At 43.3% G+C, this 13,220-nt stretch overlaps 3 long non-coding RNA genes across 3 annotated transcripts in view; 2 read left to right on the forward strand and 1 right to left on the reverse strand.

Annotated features, from left to right (window-relative positions):
- LOC308481377 overlaps positions 1 to 13,220 on the forward strand; it is a 99,010-nt gene that overhangs the window by 4,430 nt on the left and 81,360 nt on the right. The gene's annotated exons all lie outside the window — the stretch shown is intronic.
- LOC308481428 lies at positions 5,341 to 7,066 on the reverse strand. The gene is made up of 2 exons (XR_013988670.1): positions 6,992 to 7,066; positions 5,341 to 6,635 (listed from the first exon to the last, which is right to left on the reverse strand). It is a non-coding gene; the product is annotated as an uncharacterized lncRNA (long non-coding RNA).
- LOC308481396 lies at positions 7,220 to 12,025 on the forward strand. The gene is made up of 2 exons (XR_013988632.1): positions 7,220 to 7,292; positions 9,038 to 12,025. It is a non-coding gene; the product is annotated as an uncharacterized lncRNA (long non-coding RNA).

Here is a 13,220-nt window from a genome sequence, read left to right on the forward strand (position 1 = left end):
AGAACAGCAGAACAGACTGAGAGCTCAGTTATCCTGAATCAAATATTTAGCCTCTCCCTTTCCACACAGCTCCAGCACGACGTTGTTTTGTATACAGAATTTTGTCTTGTGAACTGCTTTGCCCATAAGGTGAGGCATCAATGCAAACAATAATGATTAATAATGCTGTTCAGAGGGTACGTAACCGGAAGATCATATAACACCGATCCTGGCACAATTGTGTGTTATGGCATTGTGGGGTTTTGGTAAGAGTACAGTATTCAACCATTTAGCCATGAAGCATACCAAGTGACTTTGAGCTATTCACTGTCTCTCAGATGTACATAGAAGACTTGAACCTGGGACTAATTCAGAGTCAGGGCAAATAATGGAACACTGGTGCAATATGCTTTCAGCAACCTACCCCTTACAAAAGGGAGACTATGAGCCTCTGAATATGCTCCTGTAAATGTCAGTCCTCCAAGGCTATTATCTAGTATCCCAACATTTGCAAGCCCTCAAGTAATTCTGATTTGATAATGTACTCTAATGGCACAAATTCCAGCGTGGGGCAACTGGCAGCATCACAAAAAGCCTGGATAGCTCAGTTGATTAGAGCATCGTGCTGATAATTCCGAGGTTGCAGGTTTGATCCCCATATGGGATAGCTGCATTGCAGGGGGTTGGACTAAAATAAAAATCAAATCAAATTGGCATCACAGTATAAAACATTTCAGGTCACTGGGATAATTAAAAGGACAAGGGTGAAGCTGTCAAGGGTCATCAGGTCACACTGTGATCGTGTGCACTTAGATATTCTGCTTTGCCCTGTCCCCCAAAAGGATGGTTTGTTGGAAACCCTTTCAGGTAAAATTGTGGCTAAAAAGGAAGCTACTAAAACAGTGATATCTTTGTCCCAATCTGCCAGGAGAAACCTCATTTGACTTCTTGGTGTTATAGGCCGGAGGTCCAACATTTTGCTCAGCATCAGTTGGCGAGGTCTACTGTGTAGAGAGCAGTCTAAGAGAATGTGGTCCATTGAATCAGGTACTACTTGGTTGCAGGCAGGCAGACGGGCTTGATATGGGGTATGAGAGAATCTACCTTTGGTCGCTGCAGAGAGGAAGGCATTTAATCTTGTGAGCATAAAGGCTCTTCAATGGGAAGGGAGTAGTAGATCCTTTAGATATTTGGCACAGGTTCCGTAGGGTTTTGCAATACCTAAGGCCTCCAGAGAACAGGATCTCGGAGTATGAGGTAACAAGCACTGTCTTTCGTGGTCGTAGAGCTACAGCTTGGTTATTTGGAATATGTAACTTTCGTCACATTGGACTAGATGATCCACAGGGTCCCTTCCAACTCTACAATTCTATGATTTACAATTTTTTATTGCATCAAACAAAGATTCATCCTTGCTCTAACATTACAAACTGGGAACTGGGAAAGGAGAATCCATACTAAATAGATCAATGGTGGTTTTTAAAGTCTAGTCTGACTTGTGGTTGAAACAAAATGAATGCAATTGGCAGCTCTTTAGAGAAATGGTGGAAGTCCAGTCAGCATGCCCTACTCCCTACATCTGATCAGAGCCTAGTAAAACTCAAAATCAGTTCCTCTTTACTGTATGTTAGAAATACCTATTATGGAGAAAGTGCCGTTCAGAAGATTGCAAAATGTCTTGTGCAACTGAAGTGTTATGCACGTACAACATGACAAAGTTAAGTACTTTTAGGTCCATTGATTTCAATGGAAAACAGTTATGTATATCCTTAACTATCCCAGTGGAAATCAATGAAATGCAAAAGTGCTCAATTTTGGCTACACCATGAGCTGAGCACTGATTTCTCAATGGTCTATCATGTTACTGAGGATGTTCAGCTTTCAGCCCAGTCTTAAGATTTTTAAAAGGTTAGATTTGTGGCCAAGTGCCTCCCTGGGCATTCAGCCATATTACCCCTGCCTACAATAAGCAATAAATCATAGACAAATGTAGCTACAGTGGTAATGTTCTTTTATAGAACATTATGATCAGCAGTATCATTCACAGACTTGAGTGATCTAGCTGTCATATAGAATGCTTAAGAAGTTTCATAGTTTTAATTTTAATACAAACATGTAAAATTTACATAGTAAATTCATAGCAAAAGAAAATGTTTGAAGCAGTGCCATAGACATGTTTTGATCCCAAAATAATTGTTCCACAAACTTTGGTAGGCCTCTGCGGCTACTTTTCAACATTGTCTTTTCAGTTTTCACTTTCTGTAAAATTTCATCTCTGCTGCAGATTTTAACTTGCTATTATCCAACTTCAAGACATACATTGGCCTGATCAAGCTATTATTATTACAAGACATTTCTATCCATGAGTGTTTCCATATAGGAAGCTACTGACTTCATAACATCTGTTCTATAGTATTGTGACGACTCTGATATGTAGTAGATGAATCTTGTCTCCATTCCTGCTCTGTGTTTCTCCTTTCTTTTCCCCACCCCTCTTATTGGGATTCTTTTACTAGGTCTCAGCTAGTCCCAATTTCCTAGCACCTCTCATTTCCTTCTCTCCCTCTCTTTCCTTACCAACCCCCTTCAGAGCGGACTGACAAATCACATTTCAGCCTTAGTTGTGCCATTTTGTCATCACCCATAGATTAAATTACTTGTGGCAGGCAGTGTCATAGAATCAGTGGTGCTTCTAGGGCTAGCTGGCATGTGACCCTTAGAGGGCCAGCCCCAATGAACTCCATTACCAACATCACAGAGGTTCCCCACCCCTGACCAGAGACGATTCAGTAAATGTGCTGGCCAATGGGTGGGTTGGGGAGCACAACTGTGTGTGTTGACTTTAAAAGATGAAACTTTCCAGCAGATGCTGGCTCACATGGCCACACACACAAAAAACCCCTTGAGATTATCATGGTTTGCACATGCAGTTCTAGTTTTCTAACATGGTCCCCTTGGCAGGGTGGAGACATCATTATCTATCCTTCAGAAGACATCCCTGAGTTGTGCTGTATAGAGCAGCAGCTCTCTGTAAGTGTATAAAGAGGAACAGTTTGAAACTGTACATCTCAATTTGTTGAGGCTGTCATTATAACTGCACCTTTCAGTTGCTCGTTCTAAGAGTGTCAGTTCTCTAATAAGCTCTTCTGCAGCAGGACTCCTTGTTTCTGCTTGAATCTGTGTCACTGTATGTCTGTTTGTATGAAGATTGGGAGGCTTGGGTCAGGAACTTTATGCTCTCTAACCTACAGTTTCAACTAAAAAGGTAAAGGTAAAGGTACCCCTGCCCGTACGGGCCAGTCGTGTCCAACTCTAGGGTTGCGTGCTCATCTCGTTTAAGAGGCCGGGAGCCGGCGCCGTCCAAAGACACTTCCGGGTCACGTGGCCAGCGTGACAAAGCTGCACCTGGCGAGCCAGCACCAGCGCCGCACACGGAAACGCTGTTACCTTCCCGCTGTAAAGCGGTACCTATTTATCTACTTTCACTTAAGGGTGCTTTCGAACTGCTAGGTGGGCAGGAGCTGGGACCGAACGACGGGAGCTCACCCCGCCGCGGGGATTCGAACCGGCGACCTTACGATCAGCAAGTCCTAGGCACTGAGGTTTTACCCACAGCGCCACCCGCGTCCCTACAGTTTCAACTAGCAGCAGCCAAATTGCAGCTGGCAATTTCTAACCACACATTAATCTGATGCCCCAGGTCAAATTTTGCTTTGGTCCAGATGATAAAATGTCCCTTCTGTGTGCCCTCTCTTTTGCTGCTGTTATGATGAAAGACCTATATGGAGAAGGAATAAAGGAACCAACACAGTCACATCTGCACCATACATTTAAAGCTCACGGCTTCCCTTCCCCAAAGAATCCTGGGAACCCTCACAGAGCAGTAATTTCCAGCACCCTTAACAAACTACAGCTCCCAGGATTCCTTGGGAGAAGCCAGGTGCTTTAAATGTTTAGTGTGGATGTAGCCCAGGAGTTCCTGCTCAAAAATCCTTGTTTTCATTCAGTACTTGTTTTGTTTCTCTTTTTAAGTGCTAGCAAGATGCCAATTAAGTGGTAGAATGTACATTTAAAGTTGAATTGGGGTAGAAAGGACTTTTCTTAATATGCACAGGAGGGGAGAAGTGTAAACTTGCATCTACAACATATAGCTTGTACCAAATTTGTCCAAGGCAGTAGCTGTGCTAATCAAATGTTTTCAAATCTGCTGCATGGCGCAGCTTGCCTCTGAGAACTTCTAATTTTCAAGCATACAAAACAGAGAGCAGAATAAACTAAAGGAGATTTGTTGCCTGCTGATGTCACAGTAGCCTTTAAAGGCGCACTGAGAGAGGCTTTTCCTTACTGCTTCTGGAAAGTAAGATGTCATGGTCTTAGGATTTTCTTCCAGGTAAAGAAGTCACAGGTTGCTCAAGCAGAGTCTAGTACCGTCTCCCTCTCAGCTTTCTAATTATAAGTGCTGCCAGCAGAAGGAGAAGAAATGAAAACACAGACTCACAGATATCTGGAATATTGTTACAGTGGTATAAATCTCTCGTACCTAAGAAAACCCCAAACCCCATTGAAATTTATGTTAAGGACATAAAAAGTGGCTCCTTGGATCAAAGGCCCATCTATTCCAGCATCCTTTTCTCATAGTGACATACCACATACCAGAAGCCTGCAGGCAAGACCTAAGTGAAATTCTGATATGTGCTTTAACATCCCCAAGCGTTCCTTGACATCTGCTTTATTTGAAAGAATAAAGCTTACATAAATGTAGTTGATAAAATGTTAGGATGCTTAAGTTTTTGCTTTGTCAACTGCAGTCCTATACACACTTACCTGGGAATAGGTCTTGTTGACCTCAGTGGGGCTCATTTCTAAGTAGACATGCATAGGCTTGTGCTGTCAGTAACTGTACAGATTGTCAAGATCTGGTTTTACCTCTTCTATGGCATCAAAAATACATTGATTCAAATTATGTCTCGCAAGAGCAATGCCTTTCATCAGCATCTTTTTTCTTTTTGATTTTTGGCAAAATCCACTCACTTCAGTAGTTATTTGAAATGGGAGACAATTAGGGAACAAGAGGACTGCCACAAGCTAGGTTTCATGTTATGTTTTTCGAAGAAGGGTGTCTTCACTGATGATTACATTTGTTTTATTACACCGAAAAAGTACAGTACACCCAAAGAGGAAGTGTGCCGAGCCTGCAGATCAACAAAAAACAGGAGAAGGAAAATGCTGAAGTGTGGAATACTAAAATGACTAGTCATTTCCTGCTTTATGCAACCCCCAGAATTTTCATATAGGAAACATTATAGCCTTATCTACAGATACGTGCTTGGAAGGTAGAAACCTGGAAGGTCAAAAAGTTACAAAATGGCTCAGTGTCTTGAACTCACTTTCATTCAACCGAGCATGTGCTCACAACTATGTATCCTTTTCACCAAATACAGTTTTAGAGTTTTCCCAAAGATGTTTCAGTATTTGTCTTTGGAATATTACTACAAACTTTAGGGGTGAGGAGAAGGAGGAGGAGGAGGAGGAAATGGAGAGAAAGGGGGACAGAGAGAGTTTCAGCTGATGGCGCTCTGCTAATAAAGCATTTGGGGCATTATCAAGATAAAGGAAGCAATAGCCAACAACAGCACAACCATAGCAACAACAATAAATTTTATATACGGCATGCCAAATTATTATTATTATTAATTAATGTAAAATTATGCTTATAAGCAGCTTACAAAACACTAAAAAGTTTCATCACAAATGATAAACCTCCAAAATAAACACAATAAAGCAATCCCATTAATACATTAAATTTTAAACATCCATAAAACATAGAAGTACCTTTTAAGCCATCTTGATTTTAATATGGGAGAGCTAAGCACATACTTTTGTTCTTTTGTCAGGATCATGCTTCATATTTTTGGAAATATGCTATTTAATTGGGATTTGACATACAATTCACTATTAAGTATACTAGAATCAGTACCCTTCATGACTCAACCCCGGGGGGTCATTTGCCTAGTGCACCTTCATGACCCACCAGATTTCAGTTACATGCAAATTATTTTCTTTTTAGCCTACTTTATGCTGTGCTTTTACTCTTTTCTGCATGGTGCACCTTATTTCAAAAATTTCACATCCACTGATGTGCCAAGTCATTTAAGCTGCCTAACTGGGAACAAATTTAATAAGCAAACACCACTTTTTCATTTACCCATCTAAATTCATTTAAATTCATGCACATTTTAAGTGGGTTCCTTTGCCTAAAAATAGCTGGTAGTTGGTAAAAAGCAGACCTGCTTTTCTGAAATGGAGATGAAGTGACAGCCTCACCTGAAGAATGTGCTAAATGTGGGTGTCACTTAGAGATCTAATTTCATGATACCAAAACAAAACTTTGCCCCCAAGGCTTGGGGAACTTGAAAACAGTTGCCAGCATCTATTGATGATGAGCAGGTTTTTTCCTCCCTGACTGCACCTGGCTGGACTGATTGATTTGACTTTCAGTGCCAAAAGGGAAAGAGGTCAGCTGCTTCAACAATGCTGTGTACAAAGTGTACTGTGTGCAGCTGTGTATACAAAACTGTGTACAAATCTTTCTTTTTTGCAGGGGGGGGGGGTCAGGTCCTGCCCATGCAGTATCACAATGTTGCATTAAGACAATTCTTCCTGTAGTGCATCTGCACTATAAAGGTAAAGGGTAAAGGGACCCCTGACTATTAGGTCCAGTTGTGGACGACTCTGGGGTTGCAGCGCTTCATTGGCTGAGGGAGCCAGCGTACAGCTTCCGGGTCATTTGGCCAGCATGACTATGCCACTTCTGGCAAACCAGAGCAGCGCACAGAAATGCTGTTAACCTTCCCGCCAGAGTGGTACCTATTTATCTACTTGCACTTTGACGTGCTTTTGAACTGCTAGGTTGGCAGGAGCAGGGACCGAGCAACAGGAACTCACCCCGACACGGGGATTCGAACCGCCGACCTTCTGATCGGCAAGTCCTAGGCTCTGTGGTTTAACCCACAGCGCTGTGTCCCATCTGCACTATAGCAGGGTCCTAAACAGATTAACCTAAAAGCAACTCCCAAATTTAAAAGAGTATGAGGTGCAGTGTGTGTTAGCCTTCACCAATCGTACATTTTGGATGCTTTGGGCTAATAATTTATATATTTTTTATTTTTTACCCTGCCCATCTGACTGGGTTGCCCCAGCCACTCTGGGTGGCTTCCCAACATAATATACGGAAACACAACAACAATAACAGAACAGAACATCACACATTAAAAGCATCCGGATTTAAGGCTGCCTTCGGATGTCTATGGAAGGTAGTATAATTATATATCTCTTTGACATCTCTATGGAAGGTAGTATAATTATATATCTCTTTGACATCTGACAGGAGGAGGTTCCACGGGGTGGGTGTGACTACTGAGAAGGCCCTCTGCCTGTAACTTCACTTCTCGCAATGAGGGTACTGCCAGAAGGCCCTCGGGGCTAGATCTCAATGTCTGGGCTGAACAATGGGGGTGGAGATGCTCCTTCAGGTATACAGGGCTGAAGTCATTTAGGGCTTTAAATGGCAAAGCCAACACTTTGAATTGTGCTTGGAAACGTACTGGTAGCCAATGTAGGTCTTTTAGAACTGGTGTTACGTGGTTCTGGCAGTGGCTCCCAGTCACCAGTCTAGCAGCCACTTTCTGGATTAATTGTAGTTGTTTCCAAGTCTCTTCCAAAGGTAGCCCCGTGTAGAGCGCATTGCAGTAGTCCAAGCGGGAGATAACTATGTACCACTGGTGCAGCAGTGGCTATAACAACAACAAATCACATTGGTTTTACATCCACACTGAGGATCATAGTTTGTTCTGCCCTCACAGGCCACAATCACTACCCAGCCTGAAACCATGTTTGTTGCTGGATTGCCAATGTGTTAATGACTTTGGGCTGTGCTATGGCATAAAGCTAAGCTCTATGGGGGAGAAGGGAAGCAGGATTGATCAGGCTGCATACTCTAGCGTACAACTTGTGCACAGTGTGATTTATTAACCCAGTGTGCAAACATATCCACTGCTAGCTAGTTATTTGTCCCTCTATATTGGTGAAAGCCACAGATTCAAAGGTTAAAGGTTAAACCACCAGCACTCCACATTCAGACAGTTTTCTTTATATTTTGGGCTGTCCAAGCCATCTCTGCTTCCATAGAAAGCTGTAGGTATTAGCCAGCTCCTTGACCCTCACTTGACCATTGCATCAATTGGATGTGATGAGCTTAGAAAAAGAAGTAGTGAAACTCTGAGCTCGTACAGTTTAGGCAACTGTGGGGCCTTAGATTTCTTTCCAAGTGTGAATCATGAAACTAAGAAGAATTGGAACTGTAAGATTGCTATCTGGAAGGACAATGATGAGGTCTAGCATGAGGTGAATCGGAGGAATATTACTAGTTGTCCCCAGGGTTACAAAGAATTGACTGGTGTCCTCTAGAAATCAGGCATGTAGTGTCACCAGTCCTCTTCTGTGGAACACTCATCCAGCAGGCACTCTCACTTTTGACTTTCTGACCTTTTGTATGTAGACATGCCTATATAGCTTTTCTTTCCTTTTTACTGTTTTTATGGTGTTTTATATTTTATTGTATATACTGTTGCACACCAGCATGTTACATTGTATGGACTGGTGGTATATAAATATTTCTATATATAAATTAGAGTGGTGCCTCGCAAGACGAAATTAATTCATTCCGCGAGTCTCTTCGTCTTGCGGTTTTTTCATCTTGCGAAGCACGGCTTAGCGGCTTAGCGGCTATTAACGGCTTAGCGGCTTTAAGAAAAAGGAAACAAACTCACAAGAACTCGCAAGACGTTTCGTCTTGCGAAGCAAGCCCATAGGGAAATTCGTCTTGCGGAACAACTCAAAAAACGGAAAACTCTTTCGTCTAGCGAGTTTTTCGTCTTGCGAGGCATTCGTCTTGCGGGGCACCACTGTATATTGGAGACAACAGCAGCAGAAAGACAAGAGTGGAGTAACACCTAAGACACCCTTTCCTAACATCATTTCCAACTAACTAACTTCCCAGCGTTCCACCAGAACCTAACAGATGTTTCAGATACGGTGAATCATTTTTCATCATGTGAGAAGAGGAGGGGTACACTAGAGCTGTTCATCTCTACAACAGAGTACTGGTTATGGGTGGGTGTGTACACAGTTCAACAATTGGCTTTAATTAAGCATACATAGAAGAAATAAACTAGTCAGGCAAACTGTGGCAAAAGCAACATAAGAAATAAGAAAAGCATGAAGCTAGAGCTCTGAGCTGCAAATACCTCTCTTCTCATACAACCCCCCCCCCACTTCTATTGGGTTATATCCAACTGGTGTCCCTCCAAAACGGCAAAGGGCTAGCTCAGGGGGGCTGCATGAGCAGCGCCCCCCAAAAAAAATGTTCCCGGGGCGATTGCCCTGGCAGAACGCCCCCCTCATGCTACATCCTTGCCATCACCTCCCTTTTATCACTGCTTTTTCACACTTTCACCAGGCCCTGCAGGGATATGGGCATCAGAAGACACCCAACAGTGTTCTGATGCTAGCTATGGCTCCATCTACACTACAGTGGTAAAGGTAAAGGGACCCCTGACCAGTAGGTCCAGTCGTGACCAACTCTGGGGTTGCGGCACTCATCTTGCTTTATTGGCCGAGGGAGCCGCCGTCCAGCTTCCGGATCATGTGGCCAGCATGACTAAGCCGCTTCTGGTGAACCAGAGCAGCGCACGGAAATGCCGTTTACCTTCCCGCCAGAGCGATACCTATTTATCTACTTGCACTTTGACGTGCTTTCGAACTGCTAGGTTGGCAGGAGCAGGGACCGAGCAATGGGAGCTCACCCCGTCACAGGGATTCGAACCACCAGCCTTCTGATCGGCAAGTTCTAGGCTCTGTGATTTAACCCACAGCGCCACCCGCATCCCCACACTACAGTGTTATGTAATGGTAAAGCAAGTGTCAAGGAGATGTATTTTATACATTACAAAATTATTATTTTTTAAAGCCTGGAGCGTTGCAAGCAAGCTGATGGAGTCGCTATCAATTCAGAATGTTACCACATATTTGCTTTGTGTACTCTATTTGGATTCCAAACAGGCAGATTTGTTTGCTGCAGGTGGAAGGATTCTGTTGCAAGGATATTGTGATCTTGTCGTTGCTTCCCCTCAAAATGTTCTTCAACTTTGCAAGAAAGGTGCTTGCACAGTAGTCTGATCTTTCCAATGTTTTGGTCTCCTGAAAAACACAGTTTGAATAATACATGAGACTACACCCCTTAATAGTCTGAGGAAGATATAGAAATGGATTAGTATTCTGCAGAGAATCATCAGTCTGATGAATAATTTTCTCCCCACTCCCCCACGCTGCATTTGGTAGTTATGCAAAATGCAGACTTTTAATTCTTGCTTGGGAAGAGCTTAATTTGTGCCAGGTTTAGACCAATAATCTATTTTCAGCAGATTCCCGAAATATCTAGAGTGGCTGTCTCTACATATTTAAGGGCCTCTGAACATGTGCAGAGTGGGTTGTATTTCCCAAAGCCATACACACAATTAACTTGAGTCTATTGATTTCAGATCTAGTCTAATACCACCCAGTGTCTTTCTCACTATTAAGTAAACAAAACCCATCCTTGCTTGCTTAGGATTAAGGGGCAGCACTGGCTTCCAGGTGTGTTTGAGACTGAGCTCTCTTTGGAAACGATACACTTCATTGGGGGGGTACAGCAGTTTCTACTGATGCAGAAAATAGCCTGTATTTACTGCATAACTGGCTTGAAAATAGCCTCTTGCCTGGCTGACTCTAGCAAATATGAATTTCCTGCCATGCCGCCTCTTGGGGTGAAAACATACATGTGTGTGTTTATCAAGCATGGCTATAAAGCAGGGGTGGGGGAGTTAGCGTTTTGCACTAAAAGGAATACACGGTGATGGGGAACTAATTGCTCGTTGCTGTGTTACATGCTGCAAATCAATAGATAAGCTTTGCAAATAATGGTAAAAGTGTGCGGAGTTAAAATTATAAACTTTAAGCTATTAAAGTCAGGGGCGTTAGCTCCACTAAATGCCTTGTCAGTGCCAAATGTTATAGCATAATTGTTCCAACACTTTGGACCGTGGAAAGTGGTTTTGTAAAACAATCATATTGTGTCGTTATGGCTTATAAGAAAGTAAGAGCATAAGAAGAGCCCTGCTGGATCAGGCCAAAGGCCCATGTAGTCCAGCCTCTTGTTTTCAGAGTGGTCAGCAACAAGCAGGAACTGAATGCCAGGGTTCTCTCTCCACCTCAGAGGCGGTACACTGTCCCAAATAGGGAAGGTAGAGGACCATCACTCTTAGTAGCCACTGATAACCCCTTTCGCTCAGCTTCATTAATTTGTGACCCCAAAATTCTGCATCCCTCCCCTAACTGAAGCTAAAGTTTAGTGCTAGTTTAGTGCTGTTTTGTGCCACGAACCCCTCAAATCCCTCGTTTCGTGCTGTCACCACCCCCAAGCCAAGTAATTTGACACAGCAAATGGAGTCTCTTTTAAAGCCATGCAAGTTGCTGGTTAAAACAGCTTCCGGCTGACCGTTCATTTGTTAGGCAGATTGCTGGGAAACAGCCCAAAGACAGTTGGCTGATGGGAGGTAATGATTAGGAACCTGTTGCAAATGGTTGTTCTGCTTTTGAATGAGATAACCATCAGCGCTGGGGGAAAGATGCCTCCCTCCAACTGGGAGTGTGTGTGTGAAGAATCAGCACATGACAAGTTTGAGAAGAGACCCTGACTAGAGGCTGTAAGGTGGTACTGCATTGAGGCATTAAGTATTTAGAGAATATAGAATAATAATAAAAGGGGGGAAACTATGAGCATATGATGGGGTGGAGATAGCGGTGGCTGGTCCCCACTGGGTCAGGTAGGACAGAAAGCCAGGATGTCAACAGTAGCCAGTGCCGCTGACAGGCAGAGCCAATCAGACCTGGTATTGTCTCCCATCCTCTTCCTCCCTGTTGAGCTCTACAATGGCAATACTGAGATTAAGGAGAATGAAGCAGGCAGCCAGGACTGGTTGTAAGCAAGAAGGCAGATGGACTGCAGTTGGATCAGCCTTCACTGAATGAAGCAAGCTCCATCACTTGTGATTGACGTTGGACTACAAGTCCCATCACCCCTTACTTTTGGTCATACTGGCTGGGGCGCATGGGGGTTGGAGTCCAACATCATTAGGAAGGTCAAAGAGTCCCTGCTTCTACAATATTCCATAGGTGTTTTTGGCACTCATGCAACCACATTCCATGCTTCAATCACAATCGCAAAGGTTGCACAAAATATTCCTGCAACAGAACTGTACCCTGGGGGACAGGGGACATCTTGATCCTGTCTTTGGCACAACGGAGCAATTGGGCCACTGCTGTTGTGCTTAAACAAAGTATCTGAGAGGGGCCATATAATCTTTCAGCTACTGTACAAATAATCAAGAGCACTTCAGAGTTCTCCAACAAGTAGGTGCAAAGGTTAACCTACTTTACTAGACAGAAATATTGGTATTATCCATTTGCAGCAACTGGAGTGTGTTACAGTTTTAGAAAAAGGGGCCTGGAAGGAAAGTTGTCTCTAACTTGGTTTAGTCATTTCTCTGTATTTGTGTGGTAAGAGAAATCCACAAAGTACAGAGCCTTAACATTGTTTGGATTCCTTCTCTTTGCAGCAGGGGATTCTTTGAAATTGCATTTACTTAACTGAAGTGATCACATTGAGAGCTCACTTGGAGTGGAGAGGACCAGAAAAATAGCAAAAGAATTTTGTGGTGATTGTCAGGGATTGTCAAGCAGCTTTCCTCAATAAAGTTCAACCTCCTGACTTAAAGTCTTGCGTAACAGCAGCAGCAGCTTTTTCCTAATTACAGATTCTTCTCACCATAAGTGCACTTGAAGGCTGCATGAGAAGAACTTGATAGCACCAGCCTCCGATATTCTAAAAAAACACTATGCTCCCTGGCCAGCTGCTCAAAGCTTCATGACATGCTGGTATGCTAGACAGAGTGATCTGCCTGGCACACCTGCCCATATCATGAGTCATGCGCTGAGCTGAGTTTAGGAAAACACCCCCCTCTGTCAGTGGCATATGGTGACATCATTCACTTCTATTTCTGATGTTTGGGCTGTGAGTGCCATTGCTCATGTAGTCAAAACCCAAATCGGCCCCATCCAACCACAGGGGGGAGGTATTAGCAGGC

Source organism: Podarcis pityusensis (assembly GCF_964106645.2).
Source record: "Podarcis pityusensis genome assembly, chromosome: 7".
Lineage (NCBI taxonomy): Eukaryota > Metazoa > Chordata > Lepidosauria > Squamata > Lacertidae > Podarcis > Podarcis pityusensis.